General features: G+C 42.8%; 1 protein-coding gene across 1 annotated transcript in view; it reads left to right on the forward strand.

Annotated features, from left to right (window-relative positions):
• BCL9 (BCL9 transcription coactivator) overlaps positions 1–26,871 on the forward strand; it is a 134,422-nt gene that overhangs the window by 55,246 nt on the left and 52,305 nt on the right. Inside the window, exon 2 of the mRNA XM_069944648.1 lies at positions 13,424–13,518. The gene's annotated coding sequence lies outside the window, so the exon portion shown is untranslated. The remainder of the gene's footprint in view (positions 1–13,423; positions 13,519–26,871) is intronic.

Raw genomic sequence — 26,871 nt, forward strand, 5'->3', positions numbered from 1 at the left:
GGGGGGGGGCACTGTGGCTTTCGTTTATGAGCAGTCAGCTATTGGCACTCTGTATGGGGCAATGCAAGGGTATTGTGGCTGACATGTATAAGGAGTCAGTCATTAGCATTCTGTGTAGGGTACTTAAAGGGTATTGTGGTTGGCACTTTGAGGGTATTGTGGTTTGCATTTCGAAAGGCACAGTGGCTTACATTTATTAGTAGTTGGTGGCATTCTGTATGAGGTAATGGGATGTTATCGTGGCTGGCACTTGTAGGGTATTGGGGTTGGCACTTTGAAGGTATCATGGCTGGCACTTTGAGGGTATCATGGCTGGTACTTTCAGCATATCGTGTTTGGTACTTTAAAAGCTGGCATTTTGAGAGTAATGTTGTTAGCATTTTGAGGGTATTATGTTTGGAGCTTTGCAGGTATCTTGTCTGGTACTTTAAGGGTATCTTACCTAGTACTTTGAGGGTATTATGAGGTATTGTGCGGCACTTTAAGAGTTAATGTTGCTTTTATTCATGAGCAGTTGGTTATTACTATACTATATGGGGCAGTGTGAGGATATTGTGGATGGCACCTTGAATGTACTGTGATTAGTCCTTTGAAGGTATTGTGCTTGGCCCTTTGAGGGTATTGTGATTGGTCCTTTGAGGGTATTGTAGTTGGCACTTTAAGGGTATTGTGGCTGGCATTTTGAAGGTAATGTGATTGGGTTTTGTGGCTAGGACTTTGAGGATATTGTGGATGGCACCTTGAATGTACTGTGATTAGTCCTTTGAAGGTATTGTGCTTGGCCCTTTGAGGGTATTGTGATTGGTCCTTTGAGGGTATTGTAGTTGGCACTTTAAGGGTATTGTGGCTGGCATTTTGAAGGTAATGTGATTGGGTTTTGTGGCTAGGACTTTGAGGATATTGTGGCTGTCACCTTTAGGGTATTGTGGTTGGGACTTTGAGGGTATTGTGGCTGGCACCTTTAGGGTATTGTGGTTGGGACTTTGAGGGTATTGTTGCTGGTATTTTGAGGGGAACTGTAGCTGGCATTTAGTATGGAACACTATGAGATTATTATTGCTGGCATCTACAGATATAGGGGCAAAGCCTATATTGGGCTGAGGTTGGCACTCATAGGGTACATATAAACCTATTTATTGCCAGTCGCAGGGTACACACCTTTGGATCATGGGGTCATTGGTTGTCTCTGTGGGGGCTTTATTATAAGGGGCACTGTGGGTGACACTGGTTTATCTGCTCATCTATAGGGTGAGTCAAAACTTACATATAAAAAGCCATGCATATGATATGAAACAGTTGTACATATTTTGATTTTGGACTGTGCAGGGTACATATATATATATATATATATATATATATATATATATATATATGTAAATCTAATGCTGTATGCTGTATTACTAGATTTTAGATAGAATCGATGGTATTTACAAAAGAATATTTTTGAAATTAGAATTTTTTGTGTAAATGAAAACTACATCCCTATTCCCTATCACTATTCTCTATGTAATATATAAAAGAACAGATCAATAAAGCCTCTTTAATGACGTCCTGTTGATGATGAGAGTTGTAGTTACGCCTACCCTACACCTTTATGTCTCCAGCCGCACATTTGTAATTCGCCATAACCGTCTGTGTGAAGGAAATCTTACATTTCTATGTTGTGCTGAACGCCGGATCTGCATGAATTTACTATTAAACCGGTTATCTGTTGCCATGGCAACCACCGGCCCTGAAGATTTATTAACAAATTACAGCAAGAAATGCTTCCTATCTCCAAAGAAATGACAGCACGGTTGTCAACCTAAAGGGAAGAAGAAGCCACGAGGTGGACTCTGCGGAGATCATAGCCGCTCAGTATTGCAGCTCTGTACTAAAGGCAAATAAGAAAAAAAAATTAAAAAAATCACTGCTAGAATAATAAACAGCAAATCAATGAGGAGGAGCTGAGGAGGACGCTGGAGGGGATCAGACCTGGTACATTACATGGACCCTATCAATCTATCTTTCTGCATCTTCTCTATGGTCGATTTTGTGATCTGTCAGGAAACATAACAGTAAGTGTTCAGTTTCCTTGCAGCGCCACTACAGGGTAAAATTAGCATTACACATTTTCCATTCATATCAGTGGGCTGCCTATGTAATGCAGGACAGGACAGGTCCTCCAGAGATAGAGACACTCTTTATGGCCACTCTCCATTCTGAGGATCCTGAAGAGAGGAAAATTGCCCAATATGGTTTTCTACATTGGCGAAACTTAATGTTAATGGTCTACAATAATTGTGTGTATATATATATATATATATATATATATATATATATATATATATACAGTGGTAGCTTGGGTTAAGCGTTTTGGGTTAAGAGCTCACAGTTTTTCAAAATTGTGACTTGGTTTAAGAGCATTTCTTTGGTGTAAGAGCTCCTTGTACTGGGTGGGAGCGAGAGTGGGGGAGGGGCATGGTCTGCAAAGCGTGGTCTACAGCGCTATGCTCCCTCACCTTCCAAATCATAGCAGATCCACTTCAGGCTGGGGCTTACATCAGGGGACAGGACTGTGGAGGTAATCGCTTCATAGCTGTAACCCCTCTCTCCCCGGACAGAGAGTCCTGCTATACTGTGCCCACATCTGTCCTGCTCATTCCTCCATGCTCCCTGCAGTCTCTGTCAGCCCTTGTGTTTCCCATCTTCTCCATTACTGTACAGTAACTTATAATATCACATATTCCGCTGTTTGTAAATGTTTGTTTCATCTGTTTTACATGTTAATCAGAATAATAAATTATTATTTTTGGGGTGTGGAACCATTTGTCTGCACTTCAATGATTTCTTATGGGAAAGTTTGCTTTGGTATAAGAGTAGATCTGGATTACAAGCACGGCCCCAGGACGAATTATGCTCGTAATCCAAGGCACTACTATATATATATATATATATATATATATATATATATATATATATATATATATACTATAAATATATATATATATATTTACTATATATAATCAACCATTGTCAGTTCCCATGTGTCCTGTCTTGGTGACCAATGTTTACCTACAGTACATGTAGTAGTCACAGCATCCATAGCCCCCCCCCCCCCCTTCAGCTTATGTAAAGTGGCAGGAACAAAAAAGACCAGGGCCCTGAATATTTGTATGCAGATATGCCGAGCTGTGACTGGTTGCTATGGGCAACAAAGGCCAATCTGTAAATCTTTATAATCTGTACAATCTCTCTCTCTCTCTCTCTCTCTCTCTCTCTCTCTCAGTCCAGGTAGTTTAGCTCACAGAGCATTGTCTACACTGGATACATCCACTTCTCAGCTGAGAGCAGGACTAGCTATGTACTATGTATCAGTCTGGGGTCCAGGCTGTAGAGCTCACAGAGCATTGTCTACACTGGATACAACTGTATCACTTCTCAGCTGAGAGCAGGACTAGCTATATACAATGTATTAGTCTGGGGTCCAGACTGTTTAGCTCACAGAGCATTGTCTAGGCTGGATACAACTGTATCACTTCTCAGCTGAGAGCAGGACTAGCTATGTACAATGTATCAGTCTGGGGTCCAGGCTGTAGAGCTCACAGAGCATTGTCTAGGCTGGGTATAATTGTATCACTTCTCAGCTGAGAGCAGGACTAGCTATGTACAATGTATCAGTCTGGAGTCCAGGCTGTAGAGCTCACAGAGCATTGTCTACACTGGATACAGTTACATCACTTCTCAGCTGAGAGCAGGACTAGCTATGTACAATTGGAGACTGGACCCTGTGGGGCTGCATGGCTTCCACTCTTGTTCCAGTTTGTGCTGCCCATGTCTGGGTTTAGGTCAGGTTGGTTGTTTTAGGATTAGGTTACTGGCTGAGACAAGCAGGCTTCTGAAGGAATGTGGGGAGTTTATTGAAGGAATGTCCCAGGAGAGACCAGAAGTAAGCAAATACTTGTTTTTGGCACTGGAATGCGGTGCGCGGCCTGTGACATCACAACTCTTTTTGGCTAAAGCCGGGCAGGAATGGTCTCATCCTGCGCTCACATACGTGTAGTAGGCTTCTGGTAATGGCAAGCATATAGAAGCCTTGTCATGTGCAGGCCTGTTCCATCCTGGGCCGCTCATAACAAGCCAATGACGGGATGGGCTTTGGTTTCCCAGAGAGGTAATGCAGCATTACAGCCTAATGTAAATTGCAAAACTTCCAGTCTTCTTATAATGGAAAGTGAATTCCTAAATGTGACAACCAGAAATTCCAGCTTTTATAGAATCTACCCAGCTATTTACTGAACCTGATTGATTGTCATACTTACTCTTCATCCTCTTCCAGGCATACGTGGCCCCCTACCGAGCTCCCACCTACCATGGGATATTTATAGTACTGGGGTCTTCTTATATGGCAGAATAAGGCCTAAGTGTAGCTGCTACCTCTGCACTGTTAATGCCACATTGGTGACTGTAAACTAAAGTTTCTAATGGAATATCTCAATTGTGTTTTCAGTTTTTCTGTATATTATATATTTTGTATATTATACCAGTCTTTTAGAAAACTAGGTGACAAGCTATGTGACTGTCACTACACCCCTCTCATGAGGTGTTCCAGTTATTCTAGTAGCGATAAAGTGATATAGGAGAAGAGGATGATCGGGAGAGCTGAGGGAAAAAACCCTCTGTGGGAGATTTCCTTTATTTTGTCTGCACCTTCTACATAGTGTTTTACTTGTGTTAATGCTCATAGTAACACATGGAGCTATTCTGGGCTCCGATTGAGACTGTGGGAACTTACATTCACAGGTTAGGCTGCAACTTGAAATCTATTTGTAGTCTGATTTCTAGGACTGTGAGATAGATAGATAGATAGATAGATAGATAGATAGATAGATAGATAGATAGTAGAGATGAGCAAACCGGGTTTGGGTTCAAATCGATCCGAACCCGAACGTTCGGTATTTGATTAGCTGGGGCTGCTAAACTCGGATAAAGCTCTAAGGTTGTCTGGAAAACATGGATACAGCCAATGACTATATCCATGATTTCCACATAGCCTTAGGGCTTTATCCAAGTTCAGCAGCCACCGCTAATCAAATGCCGAAAGTTCGGGTTCGGATCAACTCGAGCATGCTCCAGGTTCACTCATCTCTAATAGATAGATAGATAGATAGATAGATAGATAGATAGATAGATAGATAGATATTAAAAAGAAAAATACTGCGGCACTGCAGCAGTATTTTGCTTTTTTATATCTACACACTTAGTGATTCCCGATTTACAGCTGGCACCCACTGCTGAAATTTCTTTGGAGTGCTGCGTCTGCTGCTGACTTTAGGTAGATAGATACACATTTAGAACTCAAAATTAATTCAGAACTTTAAACCAGGGCCATGAATGGATTCAGATTCCAGATCAGACACTTAGATAAATTCAAACCACCAAATGGATCCAGACCTCAGACCAGACCCCATAATGAACCCAGGCCTCAGACAAGACCCCATGATGAATGCAGGCCTCAGACAAAACCCTATAATGAATCAAGGCCTCAAACCAGACCCCATAATGAATCCATGGCTCAAACCAGGCTTCAGAATGAATCTAGCCCTCAGACTAGACTCAGACCAGACACCATAATGAATTCAGGTCTCGGGCTAGACACCATGATGAATATAGGCCACCAAATCAATCCAGACCTCAAACAAGACTCCATAGTGACTCCAGGGTTCAGACCAGACCCCATAATGAGTCTAGGCCTCAAACCAGACTACTTAATGAATCCAGGCCTCAAATCAGAGCCCATAATGAATCTAGGCCCCAAACTAGACCACCAAATAAATAGAGACCTCAAACCAGGTACCATAATGAATCCAGGGCTCAAACCAAGCCCCATAATGAATCTTGTCACCATTTTCAAGCCTAGCTTGCTGTGCTGCACTTTTTTTAATGGAATTAATGTTGCTGTTTTTATCTTTTTATAATTGCAGTGCTGCTGGACGTTTGTAAATATTGGATATATATGTGGAGCTCCTGGTCAGCTGCATCGGCTGGCACTCACTATCTGTCAAGTTGTGCTGCTGCATATCCTAAGAATAGATAGATAGATAAATAGATATGAGATAGATAGATAGATAGATAGATAGATAGATAGATAGATAGATGGATAGATAGAATATTTTTGGATTTTCATATCAAGCACATTCTGCAGATAGATCTGTGCTATATTTCTGTCTTCCCTCAATATTTTCAGTCAATATCCTATTTTGTATAGAATAAAATCATAACAATTATATAAGTGGCGGAACAGGGTGATAGATAGATAGATAGATAGATAGATCTTGCCCAACCCTTTTATCTCTGTAGCAGTGGGCCCCCTCTCCTAACCTTCACACCTCCAAAATAAATAAGTATCCCTCAGATGCGGAGAGCAGGCAATTACCATGACGTACACTAAGTGTTCCAGTATGCTTCACCCTAGATTAACCTGGCATTCCGCTGTCCCTGGGGTATAGGAGTTCTGCAAACCTGATTTACAATCTCTACAACTAATTGCCATTCACTGTCTATCAGCGCAGTCTGTTGCTACAGCAACCTATCACCCCGCTCCGCCACTTATATAATTGTTATGATTTTATTCTCATACGAAATAGAATATTGACTGAAAATATTGAGGGAAGCCAGAAATATAGCACAGATCTATGTGCAGAATGTGCTTGATATGGAAATCCAAAAATATACTATCTATATCCTATCTATCTATCTATCTATCTCTCTCCTATCTGCTGAAGGCGAGCAGCTGTATGCCAGGGTACCTTGTGCAGTGCTGTGGCAGCTCGGTGGGTCACTTGGGCACCCCCGAACAAATGGGCACTGCTTTCGAGATTTCGGATAACCCAAGTGTAAACCTGATGTGTGTGTGCGGGTGCAGTAACAATCGACCAAAATAGCTTAACCAGAATAATGTCCATTTATTTAATATCTTCAGTGCAATACAATAATATTTTGGCAACCGGAGGTGCAGTTAAGAGGTAGTAGAGGTAATTTGTAGGCAAGAGGAAAGTGGAGTAGATGAGCGTCTTGAGGGCCCTGTCCAAGGTAGCTGTCTACTCTGCCGGGACAGCGTACTAGATAAGAGAACAAGATAAGATACTTGTACTCACATACATTGCTAGAAGCCGACATACTTTATCTCACAGCGCAGGTGTCACCAGAAAACCTTGGCCACTCTGCTTAACCCAGGTAACAAGGTCTGGGGCTTGTGTCATCCTCCAGGACGGGTGAACCGACACTGGTGGGCAATAGGTGGTACAAAGACCAAAGAGTCAAAACATGGGCACAAGTATCCTATCTACTCTCAAGTCTATTTATTCTACTTCTAAAGTTCCGGCAGAGCACAGTACTACGTTGGGTTGGGACTCTCTCGATATCCTCCTCTCTACTTCTCTGCACTTTCTTTCCTTCTCGGCAAGGAACCAAGCCAGCACGGCTATTCTACCTCTCAAGCTCTCATTACAAGTATTGTCAGTCAAGTCCAAAGTTTCTTATCAAGTCAGAAGTCTATTGTATACCACTGTATCAAGTATTCCTGCAGTTAAGAAGAGTTTGTTTATTGTAACGGAACTCAGTGATTCTTTTCTCAGCACTTACACAGTAACAGCACCTTCCTTGGGTCACCGCCCCTTTCTGTGGGTGGCGGCGCCAAAAGTCTGGGTGGGTTTCAACTCCACCCCGGACCACCATGATAAGCGCCCAAGGAATCCCCCCACATGCCGTCAGGTCACGGACCACAGGGGAAATGGTATAACCAACCCCTACTAATATAAAAGCAGGTGTGCCACCATACCTGTGTGACCAACCGACACTGGTGTCACGACAACCTAACATCTGGCTGAGCTATACTCCGACCAACCACAAGTGTAGTGATACTATACAGGAGGACGCTAATGCATCTTAAGTATACAAATATGTAAAGCAGTATTCCTGTAATGGGGTAACAGAAAATATAATAAAAAAATAATTAGCTATTCACAGTTAGGTATTCACATGACCGTAAAACCCAGAACAAATAATGTAACTGGATGTTCTGTATAAAACTTGAACTGTATAAAGAATAGAAAAACAATGCCAAAAACTGTTTAGAAGCACATAAAAAATATAATTTCATCTACATAAAACAGGACCTTATGCAGGCACGTCAGAAAAAAATACTAAAAGGTTATGGTGGCTCAAAAGAGGAGAAAACTAAAAGGCCCAAACCAGCATCATCATTAAGGGGTTAATGCAAAACTAAGGTGTGAGCTGGGGATTTCAGGGATTAAAATTAAATTAAATTAAAACCTTGTCTACTTTTTTATGCTTGAAAAAGGCCTTTATTTTACTTGTGAAGGCTGAAATGTGTTGCAATAAAAGTAACTGTTCTACTATATCCAGTGCGGTTGGTATATACCGTTAGTAAGTATACGGAGCCGACTTATACCACCTCGTATATGCCACAGTACTTCTGCGCTGACCCAAGTTGTACGGGGTTCCTGTTTTTGGTCCTGTAACCAGCTGGTTACGATATCTGCATTCCGCCTCATGGCAGAAGCGGCCCTGTCTATATAATACATGTTACCATTAGAACAGACATTACACTGGGGGAGCTGTCTGTGTCACTAGTGCTGCAGCCTCCCATGATATCTGTATAATACATGTTACCATTAGAATAGACATTACACTGGGAAAATCTGTATGTGTCACTAGTGCAGCAGCCTCCCCTGGTGTCTATATAATACATGTTACCATTAGAACAGACATTACACTGCAGGGAGCTGTCTATGTCACTAGTGCTGCAGCCTCCCCTGATGCATACATGATGAAATGGAACTGTGTTCAGACCAGGGCCATTGGGTGTGGCAGAATATAAATATATTAAGAGTTTATTTTTTTTAATAAAGTTACATAATATTTTTTCTGCTGGAATGCCCTTTTAAGACTACAGAGGCTTTATAACACCTGTTGGCAATGATCTGGCTGGATCCTTAGAAGGAGACTTCACCACAAAGCTGGCCGTTACCCTCTGACATTGATCCTCAGCCCTATCAGCAGGAATCTAAAGTGATAATAGAGTTGTCTCCACTCACCCGTCCGAGTCCTTGACAAACTCTTATTTTTAGCTTATGCTGCTCCACAGATGTTTAAAAAAAATTCCCATTTTCTGTTTCAACCACTGACAATTAATTATATTACTAGTGGGCCCGGGGGAAGAGGAGCTGGGGGTGGAGGTATATTTCACTTTCTGTGCCGCTCATATACCGACTGTCCTACATAGCAGTACATGGATCATCGTAAGTGCACTGCCTTGATTTTTAAGTATCAACCAATTTTCTTTAAGAAAAAAAAATCTTACTTTTTATGGCTTTCTAAAGATTTATTTTCCCTGGGGACAAACAAACCCAGAGGATCCCATTTCGTTAGAAAAGTTAAAGGGGCACGCCGGCAAAAAAAACTTTTTTTTTTTTTCTTTTTTTCAAATCAACTGGTTTCAGAAAGTTTTATAGATTTGTAATTTACTTCTATTTAAAAATCTCCAGTCTTCCAATACTTATTAGCTGCTGTACATCCCACAGGAAGTGGTGTTTTCTTTTCAGTCTGACACGGTGCTCTCTGCTGAATTCTCTGTCTGTGACAGGAACTGTCCAGAGCAGCACCAAATCCCCATAGAAAACCTCTCCTGCTCTGGACAGTTCCTGACAGGGACAGAGATGTCAGAAGAGAGCATTGTGTCAGACTGAAAAGAAAATACCACTTCCTGCAGAACATACGGCAGCTGTTAACTTCTGAAAGATTTTTTAAATAGAAGTTTTGGTGATTTTTTTTCTTATTTTCCATTTAATTATCTATGATATAAAATGCCCTAAAATCACAGTTAGGCCTAAAACTACACGGCCTGACATTTGCTGTAAGCAAGCACTGATCTGTTGGATTGCCGTCTGCTTACCGAGCTATAATGATCATGCGGCAAGGGCTGTATGGATATATAGATAGATAGATAGATAGATAGATATTTGCTGTGAATATAGTAAATAATAATCTTATATACTTACCTCTGTTTGCTCCCCAGTCTCCTGCTGGCTTTTCCCCACTCACCTCAGCAGCCGCTTCCAATCAGATGTGACAGCGCTGCGGCCAGTGATTGGCTGAGCAGCTTGTCACTTCAGAGACAGCTTCAAAAGCTTCAGTGATAGCTGTGGTCATTGGGAAACAGGCAGTAGGACACTGGGAAGAGTGGACAGGTAAGTAGTAACTTTAATTATTTTTTATATACTTTCATCAGCTGCTGACTATTAAACGGCGTATTTGGATGCCGATGATCGGCTCTTCGGCTGATCGTTGTCTTTATTACATGGGGCAATATCTGGCAGATAATTGCCCCGTGTAATAGGACCCTAAATTGAGACTTCCTGTTCTGCCTGTGATGATAGGGAGGAGACTACTAAAAAGAGATCTGTACAGGGACATGTGACACCAGTAGATACAGGAGACAATAGCTAAAGCTCAGCGCTCAAACAAATATTACTAATAAAGCACAATTCTATGTAAATGTAAAATAAAAATAGAAAAAAAACAACAACTGAAATCTCTACTTTTAATGAACTGGAAGAACCTGTATTGTATAGATAATAGGCTCATTTCCTCACTATAACAGAATTAGGGTGGGTTCACATTGAGGAATTCTTGCGGATAAACTCCGCGGAATTCTGCCGGCTGTACGTGCTCACAGACGCGTGCCTTTCCGCTGGCTCCATAGACACCATTCTGACATGTCAATTCTTTTGGTGGAATGCGTAATCAGCCGGCCCATGGAATGGTGTCTATGGAGCCAGCGGAAAGGTGTGCGTCCGTGAGCGCGTACAGCCGGCGGAATTCGCAGAGTTTATCCGCGAGAATTCCGTAGTGTGAACCCACCCTAATAGTAGGTAGGGTAGTAGGTACTGTAAAGGGGTCTGTCTGCACCCCCTTATATTGTATCCTAATACATGAGCTGCTAATAGAGGGAGTGACAGCTGTACACTTAATACTGTTTCATTAGGTGAAGTTGACACCCACTAGCCCAAATGGATATCTTAGTATGCATTAAATTTCCTAAGGTTGATCACTGACCCCATTGTGGTTCCCAAACATTAATAAAAGTAATAAGATAACTCTTATAGATGGTTTGTCTGAAGAGTTTCTATAAAATTAGGACATGGAGGCATGAAGATAACCCATCTGGTACTGCTTAACCCCACTACACCCCTAACCTCCTAATACAAGATGACTTGGTAAAAATTCCCCATCTCCTTTCCATGATTGTTAGGTAATCCACCACGTGTTTGCCAAAAAGCAAGACTTTCTGCATTGCTTTTGAGCACACAACATACATCGGCACTATATTCTCTCAATAATGTATTACTAATATCTTCGCCGTACACCTTTACTTTATGACAGTGGAATACTTAATAGGGTTATCCATAACTAGAACATAGCAGTTTACTTGGAAAAACAGCACCTCTCATATCCTTAGGTTGTGTGTGGCATTATAATCCATCTCCATTTATTTGAATGGAACTGAGCTGCAATACCACACACAGACTGAGGACAAGAGTGGGGCTGTTTCTTGGAAAAAAGAAAACTATCATGTTTCTCCAATCCTTGATAACCCCTTTAATTCATAACATGACCCAAGTAGTGGATCTTCTAGATTGCTGCTAGATTAGAGCAAGGCAGGTGTGTCCTTAACCACCAAATTAACCTTGCTCATAGAAATAACCTTCTACCAGAATCCTTGTGGGTGGATTTACCCTTTAAGTGATTTGGCATAGTCTGTAATGTCTTGTTTATTGACGCCACACTCACAGAAGTGATGGAGCTGTATAGGGATTTGAGTGGAGCTTCGCTGGAGTCCTTTGGATGTGGAGAGCACTTATCACCAACAATACAAGTGGATGATAGGGAAACATCACAACCTCTTCAAACACAGATTTCACAGGACGGAAAACTGATCCCACTTCTCCACTAATTTGTATCTTGTTAACACTGGATCCATTGTCTGCTCTTCTCTTGGGATCATGTTTAGTTCCAGACTCAGGCTGACCTATAGTCATTAGTCATGGCTAAGAGGAGCCGCACAACACACACGGGGGCAGCATCCTCACACGGGATATACAGCAGTGGTGTCAATTATTTATCTACTGTGACTGTAGAGAACCCATGGCCATAGCTGGTTTACATTGTAAATGAAAGATTTGTAATGTATGTACAGGCTGAGTCTGCCTGCAGAATAGTGAGTGCAGCTCTGGTGTATAATACAGGATGTAACTCAGGGTCAGTACAGGATAAGTAATGTAATGTATGTACACAGAGACCCCACCAGCAGAATAGTGAGTGCAGCTCTGGTGTATAATACAGGATGTAACTCAGGGTCAGTACAGGATAAGTAATGTAATGTATGTACACAGTGACCCCACCAGCAGAATAGTGAGTGCAGCTCTAGAGTATAATACATAATGTAACTCAGGGTCAGTACAGGATAAGTAATGTAATGTATGTACACAGTGACCCCACCAGCAGAAAAGTGAGTGCAGCTCTGGTGTATAATACAGGATGTAACTCAGGGTCAGTACAGGATAAGTAATGTAATGTAGGTATACAATGATGCCACCAACAGAATAGTGAGTGCAGCTCTGGGGTATAATACATGATGTAACTCAGGATCAGTACAGGATAAGTAATGTAATGTATGTACACAGAGACCCCACCAGCAGAATAGTGAGTGCAGCTCTGGGGTATGATACATGATGTAACTCAGGATCAGTACAGGATAAGTAATGTAATGTATGTACACAGAGTCCCACCAGCAGAATAGTAAGTGCAGCTCTGATGTATAACACAGGATGTAACTCAGGATCAGTACAGGATAAGTAATGTAATGTATGTACACAGTGACCCCACCAGCAGAATAGTGAATGCAGCTCTGGGGTATAACACAGGATGTAACTCAGGATCATCACAGGATAAATAATGTATGTACACAGTGACCCCACCAGCAGAATAGTGAATGCAGCTTTGGGGTATAATACAGGATGTAACTCAGGATCAGTACAGCATAAGAAATACACAGTCACCCCACCAGCAGAACAGTGAGCCCAGCTCTGGAGTATAATATACTATACTATAAATATGCTCTAAAATAATGATAGCGATATACATTTGCACAGTGAGTACATTATTTGTGTAGGTGGTACTGTTACTTCTCATCCAGTACAGCAGCCCCCTCTACATGTGTTATACTGCAGTCCTCTCAAGTTTTTCTTCAATCTTTTTAAAATGGGAAAATGCTTATACAGAACTTTAATGTGGAAAATATGTTTGTATGATAAATCTTTCATGTCACACTCACATGATCATTTTCAACTGCTGTTTGTAGGAATCACAGAAGACATCAGTGGAGTATCCCTGTGTGGATATAAATGAAGATGGCAGTGGTTTGGGATTGTTAATAGTTCTGTGGAGCTCTAAGTGGTAAGTCTCCGACTTGATATATGTTCTTTCCTAAACCTGTAAAGCTTTCCGATGATTCATGAATCGTTGTGCATATAAGCTCCAAACTGTAAAGACAACTGTTGCTTTTCCCTACAGCGCCACCACAGGTGTTCTAAAGTATTATACAGTTTGAATATAAAGGGATACTCTAGCAAAAATGTTTTTCTTTCAAATGAGAAAGTTATACAGATTTGTAAATAACTTCGATATAAAAATCTCAAGTCTTCCAGTACTTACCAGCTGCTGTATGTCCTGCAGGAAGTGGTGTATTCTTTCCAGTCTGATACAGTGCTCTCTGCTGCCACCTCTGTCCATGTCAGGAACTGTCCAGTAGAGGTTTTCTGGTTCAATGTTTTTATTAGGTTTTTTTAAGAACAAATTACAAAAGAGAAAATCTATAAGCACTGACTTTAGTGCCAACAGTATAGTTAACGTTTAGAAACAACAGGAATAACATTCGGTATATTATATAGATATAAAATTGTGGTAACATACATTCAGCATGGTAGAATTACATTATGTGTAGCACCTCCTGAGAAAATTGGTGTAAAGTATACTGGTTTGTCAGTAAAGATAATATACAAGGTAAAGAGAGAAAAATAATATATTATAATATAATGTACATTTCCTCAAAGCCCATATGTGAGCTGCTTATTGTGTGTGTATACAGTATGATGATTCCATCCATAAACCCCATTTGCGTAGGAAAGGTTGTGTGGAGCCAGCGCCATATGCTAAAACCTTTTCAAAATGGAAAGAAGAGTTTACTGCTGTTATATACTCATTTTCTGGAGGGAAGTTACAAGTTTTCCAGTATCTGGCTAACACTATTTTTGCATGTATGAATGGTAGACAAGCTAATGGTCTGATTGTGGGAGGAATAGAGTGGGTATCCAAGAAAAGAAGGATCATGTGGGGCCCCAGGGGCAGCTGCACCTGTAGTACTCTATTAATGATTGTAATACATGAGTTCCAATACGGTTTCACTACAGGGCACTGCCAAAGTAGATGGAAGAGCGTGCCGCGGTTGCCACAATTCCTCCAGCATTTGTCTGATGTTCTGGGGTAGATATGAGCCAGTTTTGTGGGTGTGTAGTACCATTGCAAGATGGTTTTTATAGCAGATTCTATATGGGTGCTACATGTGAAGGTTTTATGTATAACAGAGAAGGCTGCTTTCCAATCTTTGTCACTAAATTGCCGGCCCAGCTCCCGCTCCCAAGTACACAAGGGCTGCATTTTTGTAAAGGACGTCAGGTTATTTAGTTGCTCATATATAGCACGTAGGCCTTTTTTGTTAGAAAATAAGAATAAAAATACTGTTTTCTCCGCCCTTATCCGCCCTTATCAAAGTCTGCAGGATGAATTTAATATACCAAAAGAAGACTTCTACAAATTTTTACAAGTAAGACATTTTTTGTAAAAGCTGAGACCTCCAGTAGAGGTTTTCTATGGGGATTTGCTACTGCTCTGGACAGTTCCTGACATGGACAGAGGTGGCAGCAGAGAGCACTGTGTCAGACTGGAAAAAATACACCACTTTCTGCAAGACATACAGCAGCTGATAAGTTTAGAGAGAAGTAAATTACAAATCCATATAACTTTCTGACACCAGTTGATCGGAAAGCAAAAAAAATTGCAGGAGTTTCATTGGAAATTCATGGACATGTTGGGTCCTCCAGAGCAAGAGATGCTCCTTTAACCAATTGACCCTTTAATGTTTTTTGTGATATTCAAATTATGAATTACATACTAGACTTAATGTGCCAACTGAAAACATTAATATCTTAGAAGGTTTCAAGAGATTTATATTGTACCTTACAGTTCTATGACACTCAACAAAACTTCTCAGGATTGTAGCTATAGATGCACAAATAGATGCTGCACCAAGGCCCAAAGAAACCTTTGCCATATTAAGAGACCAGTATTATAAATGGCACATGGTGGGCGATGGGCCTTGTTCCTGATTTGGCATTGGAGTCCAGTAGCCAACTGTCAGCCTCTTCACCTGAAGATCCAGAAACCTTTCAGCTTCAAGCATGGCAGTCTGTACCATGGGCATATGGCATATACCGATTGGGGGCAATACTTAGTGAGCGCAAAGACAACAAAGAAGAGTAAATGTTGTCCTTGAGGTTGTTTTTGGAGTTTCTTAAAGAAGTCTACATGTCTATTTAGCTTCTGTTATCATTGTGAACTGTATTTGTTTGGTTCTTGACAATGGGGACAGATGAGAGGGACTGTCTTAGAGGAGTCGGAGGAGTTTAGAATGGAGCTTTGGTGGAATCTTGTTAATGCAGAGAATGTTCTTAGGCATCCAGTATATGTACCTGCTGTATGTCCTGCAGGAAGTGGTGTATTCTTTCCAGTCTGACACAATGCTCTCTGCCGCCACCAATGTCCATGTCAGGAACTGCCCAGAACAACAGCAAATGCCTATAAAAAATTTCTCCTGCTCTCCATACTGGAAAGAACACCACTTCCTGTCGGACTTACAGCTGATAAGTACTGGAATACTTGAGATTTTTTGTGAGGCACAATCAAGTCATCCGGCTTAGCTTGCAGGCTGTGCCCAGGCTTTTAAAGGGTCTTTCCCTTTCTCTTCATAACATAGCAGTGGCAAAGATCCTACTTCCTGTGTTCTGACCTGATCTAGCTCTTACTAGAGACAGATTTTCCCTAACAACATGCAGTGGACAGCAAATTGCAGGGAAGGGAGACACCTAGTGGCCATGACTTGATGACTAACTGCTTTTCTAGGTTAGAGTCCATTTTGTAACCTAGTCTGTCACCCAGGCTGCCAGGGCAGGGCCCGTCTGACCACCCGGTGGAGCCCCGCATACTTAATCCTTCAAGGAAGTCCAGCTCCTGGACCCCGTCTCGGGGCAGAGAAATTGACGCCTGAAGTTGTGCGTGTGCTATATGCAAATATGCAAGTATGCAGGGCTCCACAGGGGGGCCAGGCAGGCTCTGCCCCCGCAGCCAGAATGACAGGTTCCCTTTAAATGAAATTATTTACAAAGATGTTAAAAATGACCATTTAAACTATATGTTATATCTGTTTAAAATAAGGAAGCCTAGCCTTGGTTCATATTGCCTGTAATTACAGCAGCATGAAACTGTTGACAGGTTCCTAGCGTGCACAGCATCTTAAATGGATACTCCTTTTTTTTCAAATATATAGTTAAGTATCAATACCTGGTTGTTTTGCAATATCTCCAGTAGATTTATCTGAGATAGCTATGTGCCCGTATGTCCTTGACATGACCACCTCACCATGTTGGAGCTGTGGCCCCACACTCTCCTCCAGCCCCCCACCCCCCTTCCGGCCGCGAGTGGCGCTGTATCCAAGGTGTCAGGCCGCGGGTACTCCTGCAAGCTTATTCCTCAGTCTCCATACTTACCCCCCCTCGCTTTGTCTCTGCTGTGCTTGACATGCGTCCCTGACTCCCTGTGCACGCAAGCACCAACTCTGAAATGTAAAGGGTCAGCACATTGGTAATAAGGTATTGCTGCCCGCTGACCCTTTATGTACCAGCTTCTTTATGTGGCCCCTAATAGATCTTTAGTTTTGTCTACAGAGAAAGTGTTCCCAAAGACGGTTGTTGCCATACTGTGTATCAGACACCTTTGCCTTGTTCCTGACTTTGTTTGCCCTGACATTTCAGCCTTTCCCTGACCTTGAGTTCTTTTCCTGTATTGGCACTTTTGGTTGCCTCCGCAAGCAAGCCTCGCCAGGGGTAGCGCCTGCTGCAACAAGCACATCCCTGGTGAAGGACAGCGCCCCCTTAGACTCCGCTCTCTGGTGCGGCTACCTCCATTGTATGCGGTGATCCAGTGGATCCACTACCTCTAGCCCCTACACACCATCTTGGCACCTCAGATTCCCTATATCAGGGATGTGGAACCTTCGGCCCCCCAGCTGTTGCAAAACTACATTTCCCATTATGCCTGGACAGCCAAAGCCATAGGCATGATGGTAATTGTAGTTTTGCAACAGCTGGAGGGCCGAAGGTTCCCCATCCCTGCCCTATATACACCAGTCTGGATGAAGTAAGGATAGGATATTCTAATGTATAGACAGAACGACAAACAAGATAATAATATTATTAGCGTTGGGTAAAAAAATTCCGAGCCTGGTAATGTGGCTGAAATTTAATCCATCTGTGCAAAACAGCAAATTTCCAGCTCACCTCACCTGACCCTGCTGTACAATCTACATGGAATAAGCCGCTGTTTCACACAAAATTAAAAATGACGAGAAAAGCTGCGCCTATTCTCTGCCGCGACCCGTCCCGCCGTCCCGCACTCTTCTCGCCTTCAGAATAATGGTAATTAATGTCATGACATAAAATAAATGCAGAGATGTGTAGGTGGAAGGACTCGCTGTAGAGAGCCCTCGGGGCACTGAGAAGACGGGAAAAGAGCAGAAAAGACGTCTTTTATACAATTATTTATTTCTTTTTTTAGTTTGTGATCGGGAGAAAGTAATGGTTCCTGGTAAAGACAAAGTAGATGACATTGATATATTGCAGGCAGGGATCAATATGGCTGCTTGTCCATCACTTATCCTAAAGCAGTGTTCCTCAACCTGTAGCTGTCCAGCTGTTGCAAAACTACAACTCCCAGGATGCCTTGACAGCTGTAGTTTTGCAACAGCTGGACAGCTACAGGTTGGCTGACTCTGTCTTAAAGGGTCCATAGAAGACTAGGGCTTAAGTGCATGAATCTGTATTAACCCACAGTGTTCCCTGAACCTCCAAAGTGTAATCATGCTTGAGGAGGAATGAGTGAAAACAGCGCCATCTATAGGAGTTGGGGTGAACAGCATGAAGCAGATGCATCTGTCCCAGAATAGTGGGGTGTCATCATGAACCACCACCAGTAGGGGTCCCATTTTACGCTGGGGCCACCATAGCTGTATTGACACTACTTTCCTAATGTGAGGAACATTATTAAGCTTGTAGGGGTCCAATTGTTCTTATAATACTCTGCTGCTGCAGTACCTCTTTATGAGTAAAGGGGAGATTCCATTTCATTGATTTAAACCCTGGTTGATTTCCTAAAAGTATGCAACAGCTGAGGTGTATAATGATGTTCTGCAGCAGCTGAGGTGTATAATGATGTTCTGCAGCAGCTGAGATGTATTATGGGGTTCTGCAGCAGCTGAGGTGTATGATGAGGTTCTGCAGCTGCTGTTTTATGATGTTCTGCAGCAGCTGAGGTGTATAATAATGTTCTGCAGCAGCTGAGGTGTATTATGAGGTTTTGCAGCAGCTGAGGTGTATTATGAAGTTCTACAGCAGCTGAGGTGTATTATGAGGTTCTGCAGCAGCTGATGTGTATTATGAGGTTCTGCAGCAGCAGAGGTGTATTATGAGGTTCTGCAGCAGCTGAGGTGTGTTATGAGGTTCTGCAGCAGCAGAGGTGTATAATGAGGTTCTGCAGCAGCAGAGGTGTATAATGAGGTTCTGCAGCAGCTGATAAGTATTATGAGGTTCTGCAGCAGCTGAGGTGTATAATGAGGTTGTGCAGCAGCTGAGGTGTATAATAAGGTTCTGCAGCAGCTGACATATGTTATGCTGTTCCTCAGCTGCTGAGGTGTATTATAAGGTTCTGCAGCAGCTGAGGTGTATTATGAGGTACTGCAGAAACTAAGGTGTATTATGAGGTTCTGCAGAAACTAAGGTGTATTATGAGGTTCTGCAGCAGCAGAGGTGTATTATGATGTTCTGCAGCAGCAGAGGTGTATTATGATGTTCTGCAGCAGCTGAGGTGTATTATGAGGTTCTGCAGCAGCTGAGGTGTATTCTGAGGTTCTGCAGCAGCTGATGTGTATTATGAGGTTCTGCAGCAGCTGAGGTGTATTATGAGGTTCTGCAGCAGCTGAGGAGTATGACGATGTTCTGTAACATCTGAGGTGTATTATGGGGTTCTGCAGCAGCTAAGGTGTTTGATGATGTTCTGCAGCAGCTGGGGTGTATAATGATGTTCTGCAGCAGCTGATGTGTATTATGAGGTTCTGCAGCAGCTGAGGTGTATAATGAGGTTATGCGGCAGCTGAGATATATTGTGATGTTCTGCAGCAGCTGAGGTTTATTATGAGGTTGTGCAGCAGCTGACATATGTTATGAGGTTCTGCAGCAGCAGAGGCGTATTATGAGGTTCTGCAGCAGCAAAGGTGTTATATGAGGTTCTGCAGCAGCAAAGGTGTATTATGAGGTTCTGCAGCAGCTGAGGTGTATTCTGAGGTTCTGCAGCAGCTGATGTGTATTATGAGGTTCTGCAGCAGCTGAGGTGTATTATGAGGTTCTGCAGCAGCTGAGGAGTATGACGATGTTCTGTAACATCTGAGGTGTATTATGGGGTTCTGCAGCAGCTAAGGTGTTTGATGATGTTCTGCAGCAGCTGGGGTGTATAATGATGTTCTGCAGCAGCTGATGTGTATTATGAGGTTCTGCAGCAGCTGAGGTGTATAATGAGGTTATGCGGCAGCTGAGATATATTGTGATGTTCTGCAGCAGCTGAGGTTTATTATGAGGTTGTGCAGCAGCTGACATATGTTATGAGGTTCTGCAGCAGCAGAGGCGTATTATGAGGTTCTGCAGCAGCAAAGGTGTTATATGAGGTTCTGCAGCAGCAAAGGTATATTATGAGGTTCTGCAGCAGCAGGGGTGTATTATGAGGGTCTGCAGCAGCTGAGGTGTATTATGAGGTTCTGCAGCAGCTGAGATGTATTATGAGGTTCTACAGCAGCAGAGGTGTATTCTGAGGTTCTGTAGCAGCGGAGGGTTAGTATGAGGTTCTGCAGCAGCTGAGGTGTATTCTGAGGTTCTGCAGCAGCTGAGGTGTATTATGAGATTCTGCAGCAGCTGAGGTGTATTATGAGGTTCTGCAGCAGCTGAGGTGTATTATGAGGTTCTGCAGCAGCCGAGGTGTATTATGAGGTTCTGCAGCAGCAGAGGTGTATTCTGAGGTTCTGTAGCAGCAAAGGTGTGTTATGAGGTTCTGCAACAGCTGAGGAGTATGACGATGTTCTGTAACATCTGAGATGTATTATGGGGTTCTGCAGCAGCTGAGGTGTATGATTATGTTCTACAGCAGCTGGGGTGTAAAATGATGTTCTGCAGCAGCTGATGTGTATTATGAGGTTCTGCAGCAGCTGAGATATATTGTGATGTTCTGCAGCAGCTGAGGTGTATTATGAGGTTGTGCAGCAGCTGGCATATGTTATGAGGTTCTGCAGCAGCTGAGGTGTATTATGAGGTTCTGGAACAGCTTAGGTGTATTATGAGGTTCTGCAGCAACTAAGGTGTATTATGAGGTTTTGCAGCAGAAGAGGTGTATTATGAGGTTCTGCAGCAGCAGAGGTGTATTATGAGGTTCTGCAGCAGCAGAGGTGTATTAAGAGGTTCTGCAGCAGCAGAGGTGTATTATGAGGTTCTGCAGCAGCTGAGGTGTATTATGAGGTTCTGCAGCAGCTGAGGTGTATTATGAGGTTCTGCAGCAGCTGAGGTGTATTCTGAGGTTCTGCAGCAGCATAGGTGTATTCTGAGGTTCTGCAGCAGCTGAGGTGTATTCTGAGGTTCTGCAGCAGCTGAGGTGCATTCTGAGGTTCTGTAGCAGCAAAGGTGTTATGAGGTTCTGCAGCAGAAGTGTATTAAGAGGTTCTGCAGCAGGCGTGTATTATAGTATAAAACATATAGCTGACCAGCAGACACATTTGGAATCATGATGAAGATACTTTCTCTGTGTAAGGTTGTCCAGGTATAATGGGATTTGTAGTTTTTTTTTTTTTTTACACTTGGAGACTCACATTTTGGGGAACAGCGACGATATGTCGGGGCCTCATCAGGTCAGGCTCTTGAGTTGAAGTGAACAGGGTCTAAGTAACAAGAAATGGGGTGTGTAATGAGTATGAAGCGTCCATACGAGGTTGTTGAGGAAAAAGTGGCTTTGCTGGATGCCAGACATTCCTGCTCTGCTGATGTCAGACGGCACATATTTCCCAGGCTGTGGTCAGACCAGGGTGTTGCAGGCACTTCTGCTCCTCACTGCCTGGTGTAGGCCATAACCCTGCCATGTCCCCATTCTGCAGGGACTGTCCCACCATTTCACCCAATTCCCTCTGTCCAAGATGGCTCTGAAGGCTGCCCAGTTATATCCATCACTTTATACCCTATACATTTCACTGTATTTATGTCTATGTGGTGCACATAGGTTTTTATACTGAGAAAAAGGTAGCAAGATAGTACATCTTCTCAGTCTGTGCAATATCACAATCTTCTCGTTATGGTATTGTACTTGCTGGTATAGTCAAAACACAACATGCATTGGGTTTGTGCTGCGCTGGTGGAGGGCTTGTGCTTATATACAGCATCCAATCTGAACAAGCAGAGCTGCAGTGTAAAGCATGGGGGCAATCAGACCGGAGCATTGGATGAGACAGGAAGTGGAATCAGATTCAGATAGACGTCACTGGCCTATGTTTATTATGGAGGGTATGATAGGCCTAAGCCTTAGACCTCCAGATCCAGCACCCTTTCCTAACAAGGCTACAGTGTGCTAGAGTAGCTTGGAGTAGGTCGGAGGCCCGATGGAAACATCACCATTAGCTGTACATACTTACTTTGTTTAGGAGATAGGAGATAGATATAATATTTCAGTTCTTTATCAGCCAGTGTAAGGAACCTCCAGTACAGTGTGGGGCGGCACAGGAAATCGCTTCCCTCCAATGCAGCAGCCAGAGGTTAACAGCGCCTGGTGCTCACATGGCATGTGACTACCACGGCACAGCACACTTTTTCACACCAGAAAGGAGGGCACCACACACGGCTCCCTGGGGCTGAGAGCGCGGCGTGTGTAATGAGCCACAGCTGGGGAAAGACTGCGCCATCCCAGAGCCCAGCCAGGGCTCCTCTGCTGTGTAACCACCAGATGTAACACAACACAACCCAATCACTTCTCATAGTAATACACATTCTTATTTTTATTTTTTTTTATTAATTTTTATTTTATTTTTTTAGTTCATTTTTTTTTTTTATTTACTCTTAAACTTTCACTTTGTGAGAGATTTACTTGTTCACACAACGTTTTTTCGGCTTCATTTAAAATGACATATCCATCATTTTGAGTGTAAAATGCTGGACGTCATTTCGCTGTTAGGCTGCCCATCAGTGCAATGACTTCTGTTGGTACATTATTCTAGTTCAGGTGTATTCATTGGCTGTTGGATGTTTCTTTAATTGAAAAGTCAACTGAATTTAATACTTAAAACCGTGATAGGATGGTGAAAAAAGAAAAACTGTGTGAACAACTAAAAAATAATGTCCGCTGTTTGCAATAGACGTCCGAAAATATTTAACATGATCATCATTTTGACGTCCGTTATATTATACACATTGGACGTCCGTCATCCCATTGACTTTAATGCATTGCACTGAAGTTAATTAAATCGTGGCAATAAAGGACGTCTTTTTAAATAAAAAAAGTGGCCATCTTTTCTCTTTTTTTGAAGTTATGTGAATGTAGCCTTACTGGTTGTCACCCTGTTTAAAGGGGTATTCCCATCTCAACATTTATGGCATATCCACAGGATATGATGAGGCAGTGACTGGCATGACAGACCCCGTTCCTTCTCCATAAGCCACATGGAGTTGTGGTCAGGCATGCTCTGCTATACCTTACAGCTATGGTCATTATGAAACATTCAATTGATCTCTTGTTATTTTGGAGCAGTGCATTGTGGGAGCAGTAGTGTATTAGAGCTCATCTGTTAGGTCACATGTCTGATAGCAGGTAAGGCTAAACTGCTGACTTTCTAAAGACGACTGTCAGTTCTTATAAATGTATGTATATGAAAAGAGAGAAAGACATCAAACTGTAAAGCGAAGAATTTACTTAGTGATAGCGGCAGTAAAGCATGATCTGTGTATAATGGAAAGTTCTACAGCTTTCACTGTCATTCAATTTTTTGCCATTTCCAGATCTCTGATGGGAAGATTCTTATTTATAGGAAGTGGATGAAACCATGTAGGCTGGTCTTGTAGGACAAGAGAGAGCTCCAGTACATCTAGACCAAAACAGGAAAACACGATCTATGTGTTTCCATGGATACAGACTACAAACAAACCCTGTGTAGTCTGATGTTACTCCTGTCTCTCTTCTTAATCTTTAAACAGTAAAGACATCTATCTATCGATGCTTAATATCTGATGTCTAAAGCCAGGTCAGCTGTGGACCATCCCTATTTGGTAGAAGAATCTTGTTCTTAGTTTGCACTGCCAATGAGACCCCACCCCTCCCCAGCGATTGGCTGTAACCTATTGGGGACCTCGCAGTGTGTGATTTTTCTGCAGCGCCACCACAGGAGAAATTAAGTATTGGGCTATGTTCACACAACGTATATTTTCGGAAAAGTACGTCCGTTGTTGCAATCGCCGTACATTTTACAAAAACATACGTTGCCTTGTCTTCTATGGAATCCCGGCCGGAGTGTATACACATAATATGCGCTCTGTCCGGGATCTCTCGCGGCGCGGTAGAAAACTGACATGTCAGTTTTCTGCGGCCGCTATTCAGTGAATAGCGGCCACAGAAAACCCTGTCAGTGCACACTATGGAGCAAGCGGCTGTGGCCGCATGCTCCATTGTGTGCAGTGGGGAATTCTAATGCGGGCACACACAGATGTGCCCAAATCAGAACTCTGCAGCTGCAAAGATCATCCGGCCAGTACTGCAGTACCGACCAGGATGATCTTTTTGGAGACGGGCGGTTCCATGACCCTGCCAGGTCACGAAACGGCCGGTCTCTTACATAGTATGCACATAGCCTTACACTGTATCTACTAAAACCAATGAGCTGTCACTGTAGTATATGAATGTGCTGGGTCCTCCTTTGTAGTGTTACAGCTATATGGCTTCTGCGTGGGAGACACCCCCTTTGGACTAGATGGTGTTACAGATACATTTTGTTGTCGTCATATAGTTGTACACCTTTTGGCTGTTTATAAGCAGCATGTAAATTATATTATTCCAGTCCTGCTGTATGTATTTCATCCTGTGACTGATGCAGGCAGGCGGGGGTTAATCCGGCGGCAGACATGCCTGGCCTTTGGCTACGTATTCCGCTATCAGGCAGTAAAACATGCAGTTAGTAATTAATGAGCTCAATGTGTCGACGTGATTGACGGTAAAACTGTTGCGAGTTAAGAATCGGCCACTGGTTGCTATGGTAATAATTGGAGTTGACGTTCAGCCCTTTAATATTTTCCCCTCTCTCTTTATAAATGCTTTAGGCTGCAATCGCCTTGAACATTGTCATATACCGCAGCCACCATACCCGAGCACAGTCCTAGTCTCATCCTTCAAGGGAGATGCCGTCACAGCGGCCATTTTGTCGGTGCCGCACGTTTTATTTACCATCACGGTATATTGTACCATAGACGTAAACTTCAGTCTCTGCTGAGATCTCTGGCGTATTTGGTATCATAACGCCCATAATAATGATAGCCACAGTGACCCCATAACAATGATCACCACAGTGACCTAATGATAATGATTACCACAAGCATAGTGTCCCCAATATAGATAAAGTACACCTATCACAGTGGCAGCCATAGTGTCCCCTCAATAAAAGCAACAGATCTCCCAGAATAAAGCAGGCAATGTCACAATAATGGTGGTCACAGCCCCTGTGAAGGTGTAGGGAACTGTAGTCACATCTGAACTTTCAGGTCTGACATGGTTATAGCTGCAAATGGAATCTGCGCCCGATCCTTTGTAGTACCTGAGGTATGAGCCACCCACTCCCACAGTCACCGTCCTGGACAATGGTGGAGGTTTCATTCACTCTGACCTTTCACTGCGGTATACACCAGTGGACTCGATATGACAGGAGGTTGAGGAGTATTGTACAGCTCTGAGTAATCCCCTGTGGAGATAAGGGGCAGTAGAAGTGTCTGGGAGTGGCCTATCCCTTTTACCTCCTGACTATGAACATGTAGGCTATATTCACACACCCATAGTGCAGCCCGCGACCGCAGACTGCACTATAAATGTGCATCTGTAGTGCTCTGTGCTTCACGGAGCACTACATTCACACATCATTACCCTAGCGATCCGGGCCGCAAAATGCGGTCCGCATTACAGCATGTCCTTTACTTTTGTAGCACGGATCGTGGCCCCGTACACACGTATGGACGTGTGAACGGGGCCATTGAATACCATGGCTTTTATGTTCTGTCCGCAATTGCGGACAGAACAACGGATGTGTGAATGTAGCCCTACAGTGACCAATTCCCAGCATGCACCAGAGAAGATAAGTCAGCCTTATCTATTTGGGCCTGGGCCTCCACCTTGAAACTCTTCCACTGTCTCTTCTACTGTATCCAGGAATGGAGAACCTTCAGTCCCAATGCTTTGGCCGTCCAGGCATGAGGCAATTGTAGTTTTGCAACGGTTGGAGGGCAGAAGATTCCCCCATCTCTGTTGAAGCTACTGATGTATAGCCCTGTGAATGCCTCGAAGCATGATTTGTATGGGGCCTTGGAGGGACTAGAGCGGCCAGATTGAATTCTCTTTATTACTCCTGGCATCCTTGTCACATATATGCGTATATATTTATGGGGTTTATATCTGTAAATTAATGTATCGGAGAAGCTTAATACATAGGAAGTGGATCACAACATACTCATACATTTCTATGGCTCCCACATACAAGCCTCTGCAAACAGCCAGGGCATGAAGTGGTTAATGTTTTTTCCCCACTCCAGGCTTCAGATGAAACCTAATAGTCAAGAATGTCCATATGTCGGGGAGGTAGAGGCTACACCTGTCCTGGTTGTGCCACTCAAAGAATGCGCTCAACGTTATTTCCAGACGGCCCCCGATTTCTATAATATAAGCTGAAACTTTTATGGGATGTTCGGGGTTCAGGTTTTTTGTTGTTGTTGTTTTCTGCAGAGAAAAAGAATTGTGATATAAAAACAAATCTAATATTGTAAGTATCTACTAATCTAAGTATTTTAGGGTTTTCCAAGTCCTAGTTCTGGTATTTTATAAGATTTTTTTTTTTACTTTAAAATTTTATAGTTTTTACTAACTTTTTTGTTTTATAGTATTTTTTTTAATCACGGTCATGTGAGCAGAGATGCCCACAGGACGATGGTTTGGATTAGGATTACATTCCATTAAATTAACATCTGAATGAGCACTTACCCTAACACTGAAGGTTAGGGCTAGAAAGAGGTATGGTGTGGGTGCTGTTAGGGTCAGTACTGATTTTGCGCTGCTAGTAAGCCAATCACGTTGTCCTGTGAGCCCTGTGATCAC

The sequence above is a fragment of the Dendropsophus ebraccatus genome, chromosome 11 (genome assembly GCF_027789765.1).
Source record: "Dendropsophus ebraccatus isolate aDenEbr1 chromosome 11, aDenEbr1.pat, whole genome shotgun sequence".
NCBI classification, from domain to species: Eukaryota; Metazoa; Chordata; class Amphibia; order Anura; family Hylidae; genus Dendropsophus; species Dendropsophus ebraccatus.